General features: G+C 39.5%; 1 protein-coding gene across 1 annotated transcript in view; it reads right to left on the reverse strand.

Moving 5' to 3' along the window:
* Positions 1-5,546: 5,546 nt before the first annotated feature.
* Positions 5,547-23,441, reverse strand: part of LOC129398493 (tubulin beta-8 chain-like) — a 96,339-nt gene continuing 78,444 nt past the window's right edge. Inside the window, 2 exon segments of the mRNA XM_063604079.1 lie at positions 5,547-6,971; positions 7,627-7,714. The gene's annotated coding sequence lies outside the window, so the exon portion shown is untranslated.

The raw sequence follows: 23,441 nt of genomic DNA on the forward strand, positions 1-23,441 counted from the left end.
GGGCCCTCTTGCTCCCGGTGTGATGGCTGCCATCCCCTACTGGCCGCCTCCTGCACCACTTAAAGTCAGAGCGCCAGTTATTAATCCCCATCAGTTCTGTAAATTAAAACTGAAAAGGAGCTATTACTGGGAAGAGCTGATGTCCCAGTTAACTTGGAAGAAAGATTTTCACCAAGAGGCAGTGCAAAGATGGAAGACAACTTCATTCAAAAGAAATACAGTGTAAAGAGCTTATTGTAGAAAAATAGGGAGGAGTGGGCTGATAGTGCATGAAAACACCCTAAGAGTCCTGTGCGGGGAATTTTATTTTGGACTTCACATTCCTGCCTCTGTCTCAAGTCTCCGCCTGTTTTCTTTGGTTCTCCTGCTACTGCCTTAGGTCCCCAACTTGCCCCACTTAGGCTTGTGGGACCTCCTTACTGTTGATTGAGGTACATGTGTGGTGATCAATCCAAATCCACACTGGCACCAGCCTCCTTCCCGCCATCCCAGGCAGGCTGACAGCGGTCACGTTTGTATCTACTGCACCTTCCTCTTTTGAATGTCTTTCTCTGCCCTAATCTGTACTTATGGTGCCAGGTTTCTCTTAAGAATGTCCCCTTTGTCCTTCTTATCAGCATGTAGCTAGCAATATTCTGACATTTTTATTGCAGAGTGAATGATGATTGGGGCATCTTAAGAGAAGTTCTAGGGTGTTTCTGCGTAGGTACCTCTTCTCCCTCCTAACCACAATTGACAAGTGCCCATCCACTCTAGCACTAGAGATGCTACTAATATGTGCATTTTTGGGGGTCCCTCCAGGTGAGGCTTCCCAGACTTCCCCTTTTCCAGGAGCTCCCCCTCCTGTTCATGTCTAGCTATCTCCTCTAACAGAGCCCACTATCCTGTGTCTTTCCCAAAAATAGTCAGGGAATGATTAATTGGAAACCATAAGAAATGATATGCATGTAGATGAAAACTTTACAACTTACACAAATAATCACTCAAAATCATCCTTACACTAAAAATGCAAAACTATACAATTTCTAGAAGAAACTACAGAAGAAAAGCTATGTGCCTTTGCGTCTGGTAATGAATTTTAACAAATGACACACAAGGTTGATATACACAGAAGAAATGACAATGTGGATTTCTTAATATTTACAGTTTATACTCTGGAAGAGACCTTGTTAAGAGAACCAAAAGACAAGCCACATATGGAAGAAAATATTTGCAAAATACAGATCTGAGAATTTGTATTCAAAATATATTAAAAATTGTTAAAACTAAACAATAAGTTAAACAGCTCAATTAAAAATGCACACAGATCTGAACAGACACCTCAACAAAGAAGATCTACAGATGGCAAGTACACTTACAGAAAGATGCTCAACATACTAGAGACCTGAAAACCATAAAAAGCACAGCTGGTCTATATATAAGACCAAATATAAGACCAAAATATGCCACCCCAAAATATAATGGTAGGAAACCAGAATATGCAACCCCAAAATATGTCCCTTTGGCTTAAGAATTATTCCAAGCTAATTATTTTGAAAAAAAAAAAGCTAACAAAGGAAGTTGTGAAAACACAGTAGAAATTACTTGTGTAAGGAAAATTTACATCTATAAAGGAAATAACCATTTAATAACCTTTGTAATAACCTTTGTAATAAACCATTGTAATAACCTTACAATCCAAAAATAACATTCCTAAGTATTTTGACAACTACTTTGAGGTTATTTCCAATCAAAACCTACCATGAAACCCCGTCTCTACCAAAAATACAAAAATTAGATGGGCATGACGGCATCTGCCTGTAGTCCCAGGTAATCAGGAGGCTGAGGAGGGAGGATCGTTTGCACCCAGGAGGTAGAGGTTGCCATGAATACTTATGCTGAAGTGGCATATTTTGGGCTGACATAGTCTGATCCCCTTTGGCTACTATAAACATTTGTCTGCAGGTTTTTGAGCTACCTCTCTTGACACCAAGAAGAGAACGATAACTAAATCACTAAAGAGTCTTATCAATGGAGAATGCATGGACTTAAGTCTGTATAACGAACCTTACCCTTGTCTAATGTGCTTTTGCTAGTTAACTCCCCACTAATGCCCCTCAAATCTTCTTTCTTTAAGTTGAAGACAGTATTTATGCTTGAACTGAAAGCCACCTGTTGGAGATTTACTCATTTTTCCCTGAGTATCTCCCATGTAACCATAAGGTATACATGTTTTTAAACTTTTCTGTTTTGCTCATTTTAATCTGTCAGTTTTTACAGAGCATCCCATCTAAGAATTCCGAAAACAAAAAATTATTTTTCCTCCCCTATTACAAATTGGGCATTTTTTCCAAAGCTAAACAAGTCTCACCTTACAATCCAAAAATAACATTCCTAAGTATTTTGACAACTACTTTGATGTTATTTCCAATCAAAAGCTACCATGAAACCCCGTCTCTACCAAAAATACAAAAATTAGATGGGCATGACGGCATCTGCCTGTAGTCCCAGGTAATCAGGAGGCTGAGGAGGGAGGATCGTTTGCACCCAGGAGGTAGAGGTTGCCATGAGCTGAGATTGCACCTTTGCACTGCAGCCTGGATGACAGAGCCAGACCCTGTCTCAAAAAAAATTTTAAAGGAAAACTATAGCCATTATAGCTTATCAGATTCTAGTCTTGTTTCTTGTTTCTGGGCTATTTTTACCCCTTTGTAAACTGGATCCTGCCATCTGATGAATTTTGTCCCACAATGATACTTGGGGAACAAGAAGCCAAGTATTGTCTCTCCTACTAATGTATCCATTGTCAGTTAATTTGAAGGTCTCCAACCCTGGAACAAAGTTAGAAGAGGAAGGTTCTGCTCCCCAAAATGCATAACCAAATTGTGGTACATTCATGTAATGGAATACTATTTAGCCATAGAAAGGAACAAGCTATCAACTGACACAAAGACATGAGTGAATCTTGCATGCACATTGCTAAATGGAAGAAGACAGTCTGAGGAGGATACACACAATGTGATCTCATTTAATGAGACACTGGAGAAGGCAAACTATACAGATGGGAAGCCATTGGCTCCATGGGGTGGGGGTTTGAAGCATTCCATATGATACTTTAATAGTGGGATATCTGCCACAATGCATTTGTCGAAATATGCAGAATTTTACAGCCAAATGGTTAAAGCAAACTCTATTCAAATTAAATACAATTACTCAGGATGTGGAGTATCCCAGGACAGAATACATCATGTGAAAAAGAATTTATGCTACAAATTACTATGGTTTGGATGTGGTTTGTCCCCACAAAAACTCATGTTGAAATTTGACTCCCACTGTGTCAGTGTGGGGTGGTGGGGCCTAGTGGATGGTGTTTGGGTCGTGGGGATGGATCCCTCATGAATACATTAATGTCCTCCATGGGGGTGAGTGAGTTCTGTTCTCACAGGAATAGATAATTTCTGCAGGAGTAGGTAATTAAAAAGAGTCTGGCTTCCTTGGCTTCCCTCTTGCTTTCACTTCTGCTATGTGATCTCTGGGGCACCCCTTGCTCCCCTTCCACTTTCCACCATGAGGTGAAAAAGACTGAGGCCCTGCCAGATGCAACTGCCCAATCTCAGACATTCCAGCCACCAGTATTGTGAACCAAATGAACCTTTTTTACTTATAAATTACGCAGCCTCAGGTATTCTGTTACAGAACCACGAAATGGACTAAGACACAAATGTAGGTAAAAACTCACTGAAGGTGTAGGGAAAATGGTGTTGACCTAAGTCACTTTGAAAAGGAACAGAATCTGTAGGCTGAAGGCACATGAACTATACTTCATCATTGGATTCCACTTTATAAAGTTCTTTCCAACAAAAGCAATTGTGAACAATTGTAAAACCACAGTGTCTGTATCTGGAATAAAACAATGACTTACATAAGTCACAGATGGTGGGAACCAGGTTTCTCACTGTTGAAGTGGGAGATTACAAATTAGCAAGGCAAGAAGGCTAGAATGATTCATGTGATAGTAGATCAGAGGTGGAGACATCAACGTAAACTTATGTTTAGTTTAATAAAGATACACACAGTTCTACATAGAAAACTTTATAATTAGGTGTGTATAGGTAGGTTAGACACACACATATACTTCCTAGCATTGCCAATGAGGGACAAGATACAATGTGCTCATTCAGCAGCCAGATGTAAGTTTTCCTACCATTCTGAAAGGAATCAGGCTCTTTGAAGAAATGTCTGATACTAGAACTGGGACAGTAAATATAGGAGCCAGGATAATCTGGAAGTATCAGAAAGTAAGTAAGTACTAAAAAATTTAAAATATATCAAAGAAAAATAAGAGCCAATAAAAACAGCTACTGATGGCCAACACAGGAATGAATTGTGCAACATAATACTGTAGTGTTGAATAATAACTAAAGCTTAAAGTCATTATCTAGGTGTCTGTATTTGTATCCCTAGGTGAATAAGCAAATGGAGTTGCATAGAAATCTCCTTTGCAAAAGAATTCCAAATAATTGATGTAGACACTCAGCCACCAAGAAGGTGGAGCCAACTCCTCACTCCATAACTGTGGGCTCTGCATAGTGACTTGCTCCAAAAGAACACATGGACTCTAAACCCAAACCCGAACCCGAACCCCTAACCCCTAACCCTAACCCTACCCTAACCCAACCCTAACCCAACCCTAACCGTAACCCTAACCCTAGCCCGAGCCCTAGCCCTAATCCCTAAGCCCTAAGCCGTAAGCCTAACCCCAACCCCAACCCCAACCCCAACCCCAACCCTAACCCTAACCCTTCCTCAGCCTCTCAACCTGCTTGGGTTACAGGTATGAGCCCCGGTGCCTGGCCAAACATTCCATTTTATATGCATATGCTAGGAATGAATAATCTCTAAACCAAATTATGAAAATTCTACCTTAAAAAATACCAATAGCAATATTATACTTAGGAATAAATGGAATGAAATGACAAGACTTAGATGAGGGAAATTATAAGACATTACTTAAGGAAATTAAATTCCCAATAAATGTAAAAACTTATCTTATTTGTGGATTTGTAGACCACATTGTTAAGTTTCCCAAAGTACACGAAGCAATCCGTGGATTCAATGTTATTCCTACAAAAATCCCAAAGGCCTTGGGACAGAAGTGGATAAGCTGATCCTAATCACATCCCAATTTCAAATTTTATTACAAAGGAACAGTAATAAAAACAGTGGGATCCTCGCACAGGAATAAACAGAAAGATCAACTGAATTGAATTGGGAGTCCAGACAGAAAACAATACCTCTATGCTCAACTGATTTTAGACAAGGTCCATTACCAGTAAATTGGGGAAAGAATCCTGTCCTCAACAAGTGATGTAAGGCAACTTGCTATCCACATAAAGGGAAATGAAATTGTATCCTTACCTCATACCACATAAAAAATTAAACTACAATGGCTCAAAGACCAAAATAGGTGAAAACTAAAAACTCTGGAAGAAAACATACAGTTAAGCATTCATGACCTTACATGTAGCAATAGTTTCTTACATCTGACACCAAAAGCACAGACCACAAAAGGAAAAATAAATCAATTTATTTCCTCAAAATTTACAACTTTTACGTCTCAGAAGACATGAAGAAAAAAGTTGAAAGACAAAATGTTATAATAGGAAAAACAACTGTCTTATAGTATACTCTCAACACTCAACACAGAACACTTCTGTTACCAGATACATCGGTTTTTTCCCCACACAGACCAAATCTTGGGTACCAGCTGGGTGTCCTACAGTGCAACCCAATTGTGACAGTAAATGGAGAAAGCATCAGACCCCACAGGCTAAGGACTCAGTCCTAGGAATACACGTCATGCCCCTTGTTGCTTGCAAATTTAAATGACAAACACAAGGATGGTAAAAAGAAAGTGACTTTATGCCAGAGCTTAGCTGAAGGGAACATACAGGCTCTTGCCTTAAGGGAAGCGCTTCCACTTTCTGGGCAGAAAGCAGGGCTTTCGGACTTGCCAGAATGGCATGCAGGGGATGAGGTGAGGAGGTGCAGGGTCTATGGGACATGCTCTGATGTTTTCTCCATTAGGTGATCTTGCTAGCACCACCATGGGCAGAGCCAGGTTGTAAATTGACTGTTGTCTGCTGCCAATCTCCTGGTGGGGGAGAGATATGGAAGTGCCAGTTTGTTTCAAGGTTTGGTCCCTGGAACTTTTAAGTTATCACACAGTTGGAAAAGTTTGCAGTATAGGAAGTGTCTGGTGGAGAGACAGTAAAGCTTATAATTGCATTCCTAAAGAGCTAAGTGCAGGAACAGCAAAATGGTAAAACTAATTCATTTCTTCTGTAAGAAAATATGGGTACTCCGTTACAAGACTGTAACCACTTAAGGTGCCAACCACAAACAGTAGGTTCCCAGGTTACCTTCTGTCTGACTTTGCTACAGATTGGAGGCTCCCACAACACCCTTATTGGGTTCAGCAATTTGCTACATCACATTGCACAACCCATGAACGCAGTGTACTTACTATTCCTGACTTATTACCAAGGATCTTTTAAACGCTACAAATGAAAAGCCAGAAAAAGAGATGCACAAGGTGAGGTATGTGGAAGGAATGCAGGCCTCCCATGCCCTCACCAGACATGATCCTCCCAGTATCTCCTGTGTTGGGAGAGCAACACAGATGCTCTCCCAACCCTGTCCTTTATTACACAGGCAAATTGGTTACGTCTGTGGCCATAGGTGATCAACTCAACCATCAGCACCTCTCCCCTTCACAGAGACGGGACGGGGGAAGAAATTTCAAATCCTCTAATGACAAGGTTGCTTCCCTTGGCAGCCAGCCCCACTGAGGCTATCCAGGTGCCCCCAGCCATCAATCATTTCATTAGCATACGAAAGACACATTACTTCGTACATTCCCGAGGCTTAGCGCTCTGTTTCAGGACACTGCAGCAGAGACCACACATTAACTCTTATTACGTTCCAACAACCTATAAAATGGAAGAAAATGTCGGCACATTAGATACTTCATCAGTGTCTGTTATCCAGAATGTATAAAGAACTTTTACAACTCCACAGCAAAGACAACCCAATCTAAAAATTGACAAAAGACTTTAATACACACTTCACCAACAAGCACATGAAAAGATGCTTAACATCATTACCATAATTAAAACCATGAAGAGATAACCCTTAACTCACACAAGAATAGTTATACTAAAAAATAACAAGTGTTGACAAAGATGTGCAGAAACTTGAACTCTTAAACACTGCTTGTGACAATATGTGACAATAAGTGACAAAATGGTGCAGCCTACGTGTAAAATAATTTGATGTTTCTTCATAAAGTTACAAATAGATTTACCATATGACTCAATGATTCCATTCCTAGGTATATACCCCAAAGACCTGAAAACAGCTGTTCAAACAAAAACCTGTGTGCTCTTTAAATGTGTCAAGGTCATAAATATGAAGGAAAGTCTGGGGAACAGTTCCAGGAAAAGAAAACTGGATCCGAATGAAAAAAAAAAAAAACACATTATACTCCCAAGTGTGGCACGAGGTAAAAGTGAAGTGAGTTTGTGGACCGAATTATCATGTAGGAACAACGCTGATTTCCTGATCTAGGGGTTATGTGGTAGTTACCTGGGAGAGTGTCCATGCTTTCAGTGCAATATACCAGAGTATTTTGTGCGACACTGCAAATCTGGTACGGCAATAACTGTAGAGGAATCTAAGGGAAGAAAAAGTTGTATTTTGTACTACTACGGGAAGTTGCTTAGAAATATGACATTATTGGAAAGTAAGTTACTTTTTAAAACAACCATGTCAATACCATGCCAGCAAAGCAGACACATCATCAAAATCCATTACAGAGGCTATAGTTCAGCCAAAGCTGTAAAACCCTTAAAAAAGCCTCAATGTCAACAGGGTCCACTTACTAGATATTATTCTATATATTAGTATTAGAGGCAATTATGTCAATATATTAGTGTTAGGGCATGGTATGGACATTTAGATTAGTGTTAGGGAATGGTGTGGATATTGTATTGGTGTTGGGAAATGGTGCAGGTATTACATTACTGTTAGGGCATGGTGTGGATATTATTACATTAGTATTAGAAGAGATGGTGTGGATTAGATGAGTATTAGGGCATGGTGTGGATATTATTACATTAGTATTAGAAGGGATGGTGTGGATTAGATGAGTGGTAGGGCATGGTGTGGATATTATTACATTAGTATTGGAAGCGATGGTGTGGACTAGATCAGTGATAGGGCATGATGTGGATATTACTAAATTAGTACTGGAAGTGATGGTGTGGATTAGATCACCGATAGGGCATGGTGTGGATACTATTACATTAGTATTAGAAGCGATCGTGTGCATTAGATCAGTGATAGGTCATGGTGTGGATATTATTACATTAGTATTAGAATGGATGGTGTGGATTAGATGAGTGGTAGGGCATGGTGTGGATATTACTACATTAGTATTAGAAGCCATGGTGTGGATTAGATCAGTGTTAGGGCATGCTGTGGATATTATTACATTAGTATTAGAAGCGATGGTGTGCATTAGATCAGTGATAGGGCATGGTGTGGACATTATTACATTAGTATTAGAAGGGATGGTGTGGATTAGATGAGTGGTAGGGCATGGTGTGGATATTATTACATTACTATTGGAAGCGATGGTGTGCATTAGATCAGTGATAGGGCATGATGTGGATATTATTACATTAGTATTAGAAGCGATGGTGTGATTAGATCAGTGATAGGGCAGGTGTGGTTATTATTACATTAGTATTAGAAGGGATGGTGTGGATTAGATGAGTGGTAGGGCATGGTGTGGATATTATTACATTGCTATTGGAAGTGATGGTGTGGATTAGATCAGTGATAGGGCATGGTGTGGATATTATTACATTAGCATTGGAAGCAATGGTGTGGACTAGATCAGTGATAGGGCATGATGTAGATATTACTACATTAGTATTGGAAGCGATGGTGTGGATTAGATCAGTGATAGGGCATGGTGTGGATATTATTACATTAGTATTGGAAGCGATGGTGTGGATTAGATCAGTGACAGGGCATGGAGTGCATATTATTACATTAGTATCAGAAGGGATGGTGTGGATTTGATGAGTGGTAGGGCATGGTGTGGATATTATTACATTAGTATTGGAAGTGATGGTATGGATTAGATCAGTGATAGGGCATGGTGTGGATATTATTACATTAGTATTGGAAGCGATGGTGTGGACTAGATCAGAGATAGGGCATGATGTGGATATTACTACATTGGTATTGGAAGCGATGGCGTGGATTAGATCAGTGATAGGACATGGTGTGGATATTATTACATTAGTATTGGAAGCGATGGTGTGGATTAAATCAGTGATAGGGCATGGTGTGGATATTATTCCATTAGTATTAGAAGTGATGGTGTGGACTAGATCAGTGATAGGGCATGGTGTGGATATTATTACATTAGTATTAGAAGCGATGGTGTGGACTAGATCAGTGATAGGGAATGATGTGGATATTATTACATTAGTATTGGAAGCGATGGTGTGGACTAGATCAGTGATAGGGCATGGTGTGCATATTATTACATTAGTATTACAAGCGATGGTGTGGATTAGATGAGTGTTAGGGCATGCTGTGGATATTATTACATTAGTATTAGAAGTGATGGGGTGGACAAGATAAGTGATAGGGCATGGTGTGGATATCATTACATTAGCTTTGGAAGCGATGGTGTGGACTAGATAAGTGATAGGGCATGATGTGTATATTATTACAATAGTATTGGAAGCGATGGTGTGGATTAGATGAGTGTTAGGGCATGATATGGATACTATAACATTAGTATTGCAAGCGATGGTGTGGATTAGATCAGTGATAGGGCATGGTGTGGATATTATTACATTAGTATTAGAAGCGATGGTGGGGACTAGATCAGTAATAGGGCATGGTGTGCATATTATTAGTATTGGAAGCGATGGTGTGGACTAGATCAGTGATAGGGCATGGTGTGTATATTATTACATTAGTATTGGAAGTGATGGTGTGGATTAGATGAGTGTTAGGGCGTGGTGTGGATATTATTACATTAGTATTGGAAGCGATGGTGTTGATTAGATCAGTGATAGCGCAAGGTGTGGATATTATTACAAAAGTATTGGAAGTGATGGTGTGGATTAGATCAGTGACAGGGCATGGTGTGGATATTGTTAAATAAGTATTAGAAGCAATGGTGTGCAATAGATAAGTGATAGGTCATGGTGTGGATATTATTACATTAATATTAGAAGCGATGGTGTGCATTAGATCAGTGGTAGGGCATGGTGTGGACATTATTACATTAGTATGAGAAGGGATGGTGTGGATTAGATGAGTGGTAGGGCATGGTGTGGATATTATTACATTAGTATTGGAAGTGATGGTGTGGATTAGATCAGTGATAGGGCATGGTGTGGATATTATTACATTAGTATTGGAAGCGATGGTGTGGACTACATCAGTGATAGAGCATGATGTGGATATTACATTGGTATTGGAAGTGGTAGTGTGGATTAGGTCAGTGATAGGGCATGGTGTGGATATTATTACATTAGTATTGGAAGCGATGGTGTGGATTAGATCAGTGATAGGGCATGGTGTGGATATTATTACATTAGTATTAGAAGGGATGGTGTGGATTAGATGAGTGTTAGGGCATGGTGTGGATATTATTACATTAGTAGTGGAAACGATGGTGTGGATTACATCACTGATAGGGCATGGTGTGCATATTATTACATTAGTATTAGAAGAGATGGTGTGGACTAGATCAGTGATAGGGCACGATGTGGATATTATTACATTAGTATTGGAAACGATGGTGTGGACTACATCACTGATAGGGCATGGTGTGGATATTATTACATTAGTATTGGAAGCGATGGTGTGGACTAGATCAGTGATAGGGCACGGTGTAGATATTATTACATTAGTATTAGAAGCGATGGTGTGGACTAGATCAGTGATAGGGCATGCTGTGGATATTATTACATTAGTATTACAAGCGATGGTGTGGACTAGATCAGTGATAGGGCATGCTGTGGATATTATTACACTACTATTGGAAGCGATGGTGTGGAATAGATCAGTGATAGGACATGATGTGGATATTATTACATTAGTATTGGAAGCGATGGTGTGGATTAGATGAGTGTTAGGGCATGGTGTGGATATTATTACATTAGTATTGGAAGCGATGATGTGGATTAGATCAGTGATAGCGCAAGGTGTGGATATTATTACATTAGTATTGGAAGTGATGGTGTGGATTAGGTCAGTGATCGGGCATGGTGTGGATATTATTACATTAGTATTGGAAGCGATGGTGTGGACTAGATCAGTGATAGGGCATGGCGTGGATATTACTACATTAGTATTGGAAGCGATGGTGTGGATTAGATCAGTGATAGGGAATGGTGTGGATATTATTCCATTAGTATTAGAAGCGATGGTGTGGACTAGATCAGTGATAGGGCATGATGTGGATATTATTACATTAGTATTGGAAGCGATGGTGTGGACTAGATCACTGATAGGGCATGGTGTGGATATTATTACATTACTATTGGAAGCGATGGTGTGGACTAGATCAGTGATAGGGCACGGTGTAGATATTACTACATTACTATTGGAAGTGATGGTGTGGATTAAATCAGTGATAGGGCATGGTGTGGATATTATTACATTAGTATTAGAAGCGATGGTGTGGACTAGATCAGTGATAGGGCACGATGTGGATATTATTACATTAGTATTAGAAGCGATGGTGTTGATTAGATCAGTGATAGGGCATGGTGTGGATATTATTACATTAGTATTGGAAGCGATGGTGTGGATTAGATCAGAGTTAGGGCATGGTGTGGATATTATTACGTTAGTATTAGAAGTGATGGTGTGGATTAGATGAGTGTTAGGGCATGCTGTGGATATTATTACATTAGTATTAGAAACAATGGTGTGGACTAGATCAGTGATAAGGCATGGTGTGGATGTTATTACATTAGTATTGGAAGCGATGGTGTCGACTAGATCAGTGACAGGGCATGGTGTGGGTATTACTACATTAGTATTGGAAGCAATGGTGTGGATTAGATCAGTGTTAGGGCATGGTGTGGATATTATTACGTTAGTATTAGAAGCGATGGTGTGGATTAGATGAGTGTTATGGCATGCTGTGGATATTATTACATTAGGATTAAAAACAATGGTATGGACTAGATCAGTGATAGGGCATGGTGTGGATATTATTACTTTAGTATTAGAAGCAATGGTGTGGACTAGATCAGTGATAGGGCATGATGTGGATATTACTATATTTGTATTGGAAGCGATGGTGTGGACTAGATCAGTGATAGGGCATTGCGTGGATATTATTACATTAGTATTGGAAGCGATGGTGTGGATTAGATGAGTGTTAGGGCATGGTGTGGATATTATTACATCAGTATTGGAAGCGATGGTGTTGATTAGATCAGTGATAGCGCAAGGTGTGGATATTATTACATTAGTATTGGAAGTGATGGTGTGGATTAGATCAGTGATAGGTCATGGTGTGGATATTATTACATTAGTATTAGAAGCGATGGTGTGCATTAGATCAGTGACAGGTCATGATGTGGATATTATTACATCAGTATTAGAAGGGATGGTGTGGATTAGATGAGTGGTAGGGCATGGTGTGGATATCACTACATTAGTATTAGAGGTGATGGTGTGGATTAGATCAGTGTTAGGGCATGGTATGGATATTATTACATTAGTATCAGAAGCGATGGTGTGCATTAGATCAGTGATAGGGCATGGTGTGGATATTATTACATTAGTATTAGAAGGGATGGTGTGGATTAGACGAGTGTTAGGGCATGGTGTGGATATTATTACATTAGTATTGGAAGCGATGGTGTGGATTAGATGAGTGTTAGGGCATGGTGTGGACATTATTACATTAGTATTAGAAGTGATGGTGTGCATTAGATCAGTGATAGGGCATGATGCGGATATTATTACGTTAGTATTGGAAGCGATGGTGTGCATTAGATCAGTGATAGGGCATGGTGTGGATATTATTACATTAGTATTAGAAGGGATGGTGTGGATTAGATGAGTGGTAGGGCATGGTGTGTATATGATTACATTACTATTGGAAGTGATGGAGTGGATTAGATCAGTGATAGGGCAGGTTGTGGATATGATTACATTAGTATTGGAAGCGATGCTGTGGACTAGATCAGTGATAGGGCATGATGTGGATATTATTACATTAGTATTGGAAGCGATGGTGTGGATTAGATGAGTGTTAGGGCATGGTGTGGATATTATTACATTAGTATTGGAAGCGATGGTGTTGATTAGATCAGTGATAGGGCATGGTGTGGACATTATTACATTAGTATTGGAAGCGATGGTGTGGATTACATCAGTGTTAGGGCATGGTGTGGATATTATTACATTAGTATTAGAAGCGATGGTGTGGATTAGATGAGTGTTAGGGCATGCTGTGGATATTATTACATTAGTATTAGAAACAATGGTGTGGACTAGATCAGTGATAAGGCATGGTGTGGATATTATTACATTAGTATTGGAAGCGATGGTGTCGACTAGATCAGTGATAGGGCATGGTGTGGGTATTACTACATTAGTATTGGAAGCAATGGTGTGGATTAGATCAGTGTTAGGGCATGGTGTGGATATTATTACGTTAGTATTAGAAGCGATGGTGTGGATTATATGAGTGTTATGGCATGCTGTGGATATTATTACATTAGTATTAAAAACGATGGTATGGACTAGATCAGTGATAGGGCATGGTGTGGATATTATTACTTTAGTATTAGAAGCAATGGTGGGGACTAGATCAGTGATAGGGCATGGTGTGGATATTACTACATTAGTATTGGAAGCGATGGTGTGGACTAGATCAGTGATAGGGCATGATGTGGATATTACTACATTTGTATTGGAAGCGATGGTGTGGACTAGATCAGTGACAGGGCATGGCGTGGATATTATTACATTAGTATTGGAAGCGATGGTGTGGATTAGATGAGTGTTAGGGCATGGTGTGGATATTATTACATCAGTATTGGAAGCGATGGTGTTGATTAGATCAGTGATAGCGCAAGGTGTGGATATTATTACATTAGTATTGGAAGTGATGGTGTGGATTAGATCAGTGATAGGTCATGGTGTGGATATTATTACATTAGTATTAGAAGCGATGGTGTGCATTAGATCCGTGACAGGTCATGATGTGGATATTATTACATCAGTATTAGAAGGGATGGTGTGGATTAGATGAGTGGTAGGGCATGGTGTGGATATCACTACATTAGTATTAGAGGCGATGGTGTGGATTAGATCAGTGTTAGGGCATGGTATGGATATTATTACATTAGTATTAGAAGCGATGGTGTGCATTACATCAGTGATAGGGCATGGTGTGGATATTATTACATTAGTATTAGAAGCGATGGTGTGGATTAGATGAGTGTTAGGGCATGGTGTGGATATTATTATATTAGTATTGGAAGCGATGGTATGGATTAGATGAGTGTTAGGGCATGGTGTGGATATTATTACATTAGTATTAGAAGCGATGGTGTGCATTAGATCAGTGATAGGGCATGATGCGGATATTATTACGTTAGTATTGGAAGCGATGGTGTGCATTAGATCAGTGATAGGGCATGGTGTGGATATTATTACATTGGTATTACAAGGGATGGTGTGGATTAGATGAGTGGTAGGGCATGGTGTGTATATTATTACATTACTATTGGAAGTGATGGAGTGGATTAGATCAGTGATAGGGCAGGTTGTGGATATGATTACATTAGTATTGGAAGCGATGCTGTGGACTAGATCAGTGATAGGGCATGACGTGGATATTATTACATTAGTATTGGAAGCGATGGTGTGGATTAGATGAGTGTTAGGGCATGGTGTGGATATTATTACATTAGTATTGGAAGCGATGGTGTTGATTAGATCAGTGATAGGGCATGGTGTGGATATTATTACATTAGTATTGGAAGCGATGGTGTGGATTACATCAGTGTTAGGGCATGGTGTGGATATTATTACATTAGTATTAGAAGCGATGGTGTGGATTAGATGAGTGTTAGGGCATGGTGTGGATATTATTACATTAGTATTGGAAGCGATGATGTGGATTAGATCAGTGATAGCGCAAGGTGTGGATATTATTACATTAGTATTGGAAGTGATGGTGTGGATTAGGTCAGTGATAGGGCATGGTGTGGATATTATTACATTAGTATTGGAAGCGATGGTGTGGACTAGATCAGTGATAGGGCATGGCGTGGATATTACTACATTAGTATTGGAAGCGATGGTGTGGATTAGATCAGTGATAGGGAATGGTGTGGATATTATTCCATTAGTATTAGAAGCGATGGTGTGGACTAGATCAGTGATAGGGCATGATGTGGATATTATTACATTAGTATTGGAAGCGATGGTGTGGACTAGATCACTGATAGGGCATGGTGTGGATATTATTACATTACTATTGGAAGCGATGGTGTGGACTAGATCAGTGATAGGGCACGGTGTAGATATTACTACATTACTATTGGAAGTGATGGTGTGGATTAAATCAGTGATAGGGCATGGTGTGGATATTATTACATTAGTATTAGAAGCGATGGTGTGGACTAGATCAGTGATAGGGCACGATGTGGATATTATTACATTAGTGTTGGAAGCGATGGTGTGGACTAGATCACTGATAGGGCATGGTGTGGATATTATTACATTAGTATTGGAAGCGATGGTGTGGACTAGATCAGTGATAGGGCACGGTGTAGATATTATTACATTAGTATTAGAAGCGATTGTGTGGACGAGATCAGTGATAGGGCATGCTGTGGATATTATTACATTAGTATTACAAGCGATGGTGTGGACTAGATCAGTGATAGGGCATGCTGTGGATATTATTACACTAGTATTGGAAGCGATGGTGTGGAATAGATCAGTGATAGGACATGATGTGGATATTATTACATTAGTATTGGAAGCGATGGTGTGGATTAGATGAGTGTTATGGCATGGTGTGGATATTATTACATTAGTATTGGAAGCGATGGTGTTGATTAGATCAGTGATAGGGCATGGTGTGGATATTATTACATTAGTATTGGAAGCGATGGTGTGGACTAGATCAGTGATAGGGCATGATGTGGATATTACTACATTAGTATTGGAAGCGATGGTGTGGACTAGATCAGTGATAGGGCATGGCGTGGATATTATTACATTAGTATTGGAAGCGATGGTGTGGATTAGATGAGTGGTAGGGCATGGTGTGGATATTATTACATCAGTATTGGAAGCGATGGTGTTGATTAGATCAGTGATAGTGCAAGGTGTGGATATTATTACATTAGTATTGGAAGTGATGGTGTGGATTAGATCAGTGATAGGTCATGGTGTGGATATTATTACATTAGTATTAGAAGCGATGGTGTGCATTAGATCAGTGATAGGTCATGGTGTGGATATTATTACATCAGTATTAGAAGGGATGGTGTGGATTACATGAGTGGTAGGGCATGGTGTGGATATCATTACATTAGTATTAGAAGCGATGGTGTGGATTAGATCAGTGTTAGGGCATGGTGTGGATATTATTACATTAGTATTAGAAGCGATTGTGTGCATTAGATCAGTGATAGGGCATGGTGTGGATATTATTACATTAGTATTAGAAGCGATGGTGTGGATTACATGAGTGTTAGCGCACGGTGTGGATATTATTACATTAGTATTGGAAGCGATGGTGTGGATTAGATGAGTGTTAGGGCATGGTGTGGATATTATTACATTAGTATTAGAAGCGATGGTGTGCATTAGATCAGTGATAGGGCATGATGCGGATATTATTACGTTAGTATTGGAAGCGATGGTGTGCATAAGATCAGTGATAGGGCATGGTGTGGATATTATTACATTAGTATTAGAAGGGATGGTGTGGATTAGATGAGTGGTAGGGCATGGTGTGGATATTATTACATTACTTTTGGAAGTGATGGTGTGGATTAGATCAGTGATAGGGCGGGTTGTGGATATGATTACATTAGTATTGGAAGCGATGGTGTGGACTAGACCAGTGATAGGGCATGATGTGGATATTATTACATTAGTATTGGAAGCGATGGTGTGGATTAGATGAGTGTTAGGGCATGGTGTGGATATTATTACATTAGTACTGGAAGCGATGGTGTTGATTAGATCAGTGATAGGGCATGGTGTGGATATTATTACATTAGTATTGGAAGCGATGGTGTGGATTACATCAGTGTTAGGGCATGGTGTGGATATTGTTACGTTAGTATAAGAAGGGATGGTGTGGATTAGATGAGTGGTAGGGCATGGTGTGGATATTATTACATTAGTATTGGAAGCGATGGTGTGCGTTAGATCAGTGACAGGTCATGGTGTGGATATTATTACATTAGTATTAGAAGGGATGGTGTGGATTAGATGAGTGGTAGGGCATGGTGGGGATATTACTACCTTAGTATTAGAAGTGATGGTGTGGATTAGATCAGTGTTAGGGCATGGTGTGGATATTATTACATTAGTATTAGAAGCCATGGTGTGCATTAGATCAGTGATAGGGCATGGTGTGGATATTATTACATTATTATTAAAAGGGATGGGGTGGATTAGATGCGTGGTAGGGCATGGTGTGGATGTTATTACATTAGTATTAGAAGCGATGCTGTGGATTAGATGAGTGTTAGGGCATGGCGTGGATATTATTACATTAGTATTAGAAGCGATGCTGTGCGTTACATTAGTGGTAGGGCATGATGTGGATATTATTACAATAGTATTAGAAGGGATGGTGTGCATTAGATCAGTGATAGGGCATGGTGTGGATATTATTACATTAGTATTAGAAGGGATGGTGTGGATTAGATGAGTGGTAGGGCATGGTGTGGATATTATTACATTAGTATTGGAAGCGATGGTGTGGACTAGATCAGTGATAGGGCATTATGTGGATATTACTACATTAGTACTGAAAGTGATGGTGTGGATTAGATCACCGATAGGGCATGGTGTGGATATTATTACATTAGTATTAGAAGCGATGGTGTGCATTAGATAAGTGATAGGTCATGTTGTGGATATTATTACATTAGTATTAGAATGGATGGTGTGGATTAGATGAGTGGTAGGGCATGCTGTGGATATTATTACATTAGTATTAAAAACGATGGTATGGACTAGATCAGTGATAGGGCATGGTGTGGATATTATTACTTTAGTATTAGAAGCAATGGTGGGGACTAGATCAGTGATAGGGCATGATGTGGATATTACTACATTAGTATTGGAAGCGATGCTGTGGACTAGATCAGTGATAGGGTATGGCGTGGATATTATTACGTTAGTATTGGAAGCGATGGTGTGGATTAGATGAGTGGTAGGGCACGGTGTGGATATTATTACATCAGTATTGGAAACGATGGTGTTGATTAGATCAGTGATAGTGCAAGGTGTGGATATTATTACATTAGTATTGGAAGTGATGGTGTGGATTAGATCAGTGATAGGTCATGGTGTGGATATTATTACATCAGTATTAGAACGGATGAGTGTGGATTAGATGAGTGGTATGGCATGGTGTGGATATCACTACATTAGTATTAGAAGCGATGGTGTGCATTAGATCAGTGTTAGGGCATGGTGTGGATATTATTACATTACTATTAGAAGCCATGGTGTGCATTAGATCAGTGATAGGGCATGGTGTGGATATTATTACATTAGTATATGAAGCGATGGTGTGGATTAGATGAGTGTTAGCGCATGGTGTGGATATTATTACATTAGTATTGGAAGCGATGGTGTGGATTAGATGAGTGTTAGGGCATGGTGTGGATATTATTACATTAGTATTAGAAGCGATGGTGTGCATTAGATCAGTGATAGGGCATGATGCGGATATTATTACGTTAGTATTGGAAGAGATGGTGTGCATTAGATCAGTGACAGGGCATGGTGTGGATATTATTACATTAGTATTGGAAGGGATGGTGTGGATTAGATGAGTGGTAGGGCATGGTGTGGATATTATTACATTACTATTGGAAGTGATGGTGTGGATTAGATCAGTGATAGGGCAGGTTGTGGATATGATTACATTAGTATTGGAAGCGATGGTGTGGACTAGATCAGTGATAGGGCATGATGTGGATATTATTACATTAGTATTGGAAGCGATGGTGTGGATTAGATGAGTGTTAGGGCATGGTGTGGATATTATTACATTAGTATTGGAAGCGATGGTGTTGATTAGATCAGTGATAGGGCATGGTGTGGATATTATTACATTAGTATTGGAAGCGATGGAGTGGATTACATCAGTGTTAGGGCATGGTGTGTATATTATTACGTTAGTATTAGAAGCGATGGTGTGGATTAGATGAGTGTTAGGGCATGGTGTGGATATTATTACATTAGTATTGGAAGCGATGGTGTTGATTAGATCAGTGATAGCGCAAGGTGTGGATATTATTACATTAGTATTGGAAGTGATGGTGTGGATTAGATCAGTGATAGGGCAGGTTGTCTATATGATTACATTAGTATTGGAAGCGATGGTGTGGATTAGATCAGTGATAGGGCATGGTGTGGATATTATTACATTAGTATTAGAAGCGATGGTGTGCATTAGATCAGTGATAGGTCATGGTGTGGATATTATTACATTAGTATTTGAAGGGATGGTGTGGATTAGATGAATGGTAGGGCATGGTGGGGATATTACTACCTTAGTAATAGAAGCGATGGTGTGGATTAGATCAGTGTTAGGGCATGGTGTGGATATTATTACATTAGTATTAGAAGCCATGGTGTGCATTAGATCAGTGATAGGGCATGGTGTGGATATTATTACATTATCATTAGAAGGGATGGGGTGGATTAGATGAGTGGTAGGGCATGGTGTGGATATTATTACATTAGTATTAGAAGCGATGTTGTGGATTAGATGAGTGTTAGGGCATGGTGCGGATCTTATTACATTAGTATTAGAAGCGATGCTGTGCGTTACATTAGTGGTAGGGCATGATGTGGATATTATTACATTAGTATTGGAAGCGATGGTGTGCATTAGATCAGTGACAGGGCATGGTGTGGATATTATTACATTAGTATTAGAAGGGATGGTGTTGATTAGATGAGTGGTAGGGCATGGTGTGGATATTATTACATTACTATTGGAAGTGATGGTGTGGATTAGATCAGTGTTAGGGCATGGTGAGGATATTATTGCATTAGTATTGGAAGCGATGGTGTGGACTAGATCAGTGATAGGGCATGATGTGGATATTATCACATTAGTATTGGAAGCGATGGTGTTGATTAGATCAGTGATAGGGCATGATGTGGATATTATTACATTAGTATTGGAAGCGATGGTGTGGGTTAGATCAGTGTTAGGTCATGATGTGCATATTATTACATGAGTATTGGAAGTGATGCTGTGGACTAGATCAGTGACAGGGCATGGTGTGGATATTATTACATTAGTATTGGAAGCGATGGTGTGGACTAGATCAGTGATAGGGCATGGTGTACATATTATTACATTAATATTAGAAGCGATGGTGTGGACTAGATCAGTGATAGGGCATGCTGTGGATATTATTACATTAGTATTACAAGCGATGGTTTGGACTAGATCAGTGATAGGGCATGCTGTGGATATTATTACATTAGTATTGGAAGCGATGGTGTGGACTAGATCAGTGATAGGGCATGATGTGGATATTATTACATTAGTATTGGAAGCGATGTTGTTGATTAGATCAGTGATAGGGCATGGTGTGGATATTATTACATTAGTATTGGAAGCGATGGTGTGGATTAGATGTGTTAGGGCATGCTGTGGATATTATTACATTAGTATTAGAAACGATGGTGTGGACTAGATCAGTGATAAGGCATGGTGTGGATATTATTACATTACTATTAGAAGCGATGGTGTGGACTAGACAATTGATAGGGCACGGTGTGGATATTATTAGTATTGGAAGCGATGTTGTGGACTAAATCAGTGATAGGACATGATGCGGATATTACTACATTAGTATTGGAAGCGATGGTGTGGACTAGATCAGTGATAGGGCATGGTGTGTACATTATTACATTAGTATTGGAAGCGATGGTGTGGATTAGATGAGTGGTAGGGCATGGTGTGGATATTATTACATTAGTATTGGAAGCGATGGTGTTGATTAAATCAGTGATAGCGCAAGGTGTGGATATTATTACATTAGCATTGGAAGTGATGGTGTGGATTAGATCAGTGATAGGGCATGGTGTGGATATTATTACATTACTATTAGAAGCGATGGTGTGCATTAGATCAGTGATAGGTCATGGTGTGGATATCATTACATTAGTATTAGAAGGGATGGTGTGGATTAGATGAGTGGTAGGGCATGGTGTGGATATTAGTACATTAGTATTAGAGGCGATGGTGTGGATTAGATCAGTGTTAGGGCATGGTGTGGATATTATTACGTTAGTATTAGAAGCGATGGTGTGCATTAGATCAGTGGTAGGGCATGGTGCGGACATTATTACATTAGTATTAGAAGGGATGGGGTGGATTAGATGAGTGGTAGGGCATGGTGTGGATATTATTACATTAGTATTAGAAGCGATGGTGTGCATTAGATCAGTGATAGGGCATGGTGTGGATATTATTACATTAGTATTAGAAGCGATGGTGTGGATTAGATGACTGTTAGGGCATGGTGTGCATATTATTACATTAGTATTGGAAGAGATGGTGTGGATTAGATGAGTGTTAGGGCACGGTGTGGATATTATTACATTAGTATTAGAAGCGATGGTGTGCATTAGATCAGTGATAGTGCATGATGTGGATATTATTACGTTAGTATTAGAATCGATGGTGTGCATTAGATCAGTGATAGGGCATGGTGTGGATATTATTACATTAGTATTAGAAGCGATGGTGTGGATTAGATGAGTGTTATGGCATGCTGTGTATATTATTACATTAGTATTAGATACGATGGTATGGACTAGATCAGTGATAGGGCATGGTGTGGATATTATTACTTTAGTATTGGAAGCGATGGTGTGGACTAGATCAGTGATAGGGCATGGCGTGGATATTATTACATTAGTATTGGAAGCGATGGTGTGGATTAGATGAGTGTTAGGGCATGCTGTGGATATTATTATATTAGTATTGGAAGCGATGGTGTTGATTAGATCAGTGATAGCGCAAGGTGTGGACATTATTACATTAGTATTGGAAGTGATGTTGTGGATTAGATCAGTGATAGGGCATGGTGTGGATATTATTACATTAGTATTAGAAGGGATGGTGTGGATTAGATGAGTTGTAGGGCATGGTGTGGATATTATTACATTACTATTGGAAGTGATGGTGTGGATAAGATCAGTGATAGGGCATGTTGTGGATATGATTACATTAGTATTGGAAGCGATGGTATGGATTAGATGAGTGTTAGGGCATGGTGTGGATATTATTACATTAGTATTGGAAGCGATGGTGTGGATTAGATGAGTGTTACGGCATGGTGTGGATATTATTACATTAGTATTAGAAGCGATGGTGTGCATTAGATCAGTGATAGGGCATGATGTGGATATTATTACATTAGTATTAGAAGCGATGTTGTGCATTGGATCAGTGATAGGGCATGGTGTGGATATTATTACATTAGTATTAGAAGGGATGGTGTTGATTAGATGAGTTGTAGGGCATGGTGTGGATATTATTACATTACTATTGGAAGTGATTGTGTGGATAAGATCAGTGATAGGGCATGTTGTGGATATGATTACATTAGTATTGGAAGCGATGGTGTGGACTAGATCAGTGATAGGGCATGATGTGGATATTGCTACATTAGTATTGGAAGCGATGGTGTGGACTAGATCAGTGATAGGGCATGGCGTGGATATTATTACATTAGTATTGGAAGCGATGGTGTGGATTAGATGAGTGTTAGGGCATGCTGTGGATATTATTATATTAGTATTGGAAGCGATGGTGTTCATTAGATCAGTGATAGCGCAAGGTGTGGATATTATTACATTAGTATTGGAAGTGATGGTGTGGATTAGATCAGTGATAGGGCATGGTGTGGATATTATTACATTAGTATTAGAAGGGATGGTGTGGATTAGATGAGTTGTAGGGCATGGTGTGGATATTATTACATTACTATTGGAAGTGATGATGTGGATAAGATCAGTGATAGGGCATGGTGTGGATATGATTACATTAGTATTGGAAGCGATGGTGTGGATTCGATGAGTGTTAGGGCATGGTGTGGATA

Source organism: Pan paniscus, chromosome 4 (genome assembly GCF_029289425.2).
Source record: "Pan paniscus chromosome 4, NHGRI_mPanPan1-v2.0_pri, whole genome shotgun sequence".
NCBI classification, from domain to species: domain Eukaryota; kingdom Metazoa; phylum Chordata; class Mammalia; order Primates; family Hominidae; genus Pan; species Pan paniscus.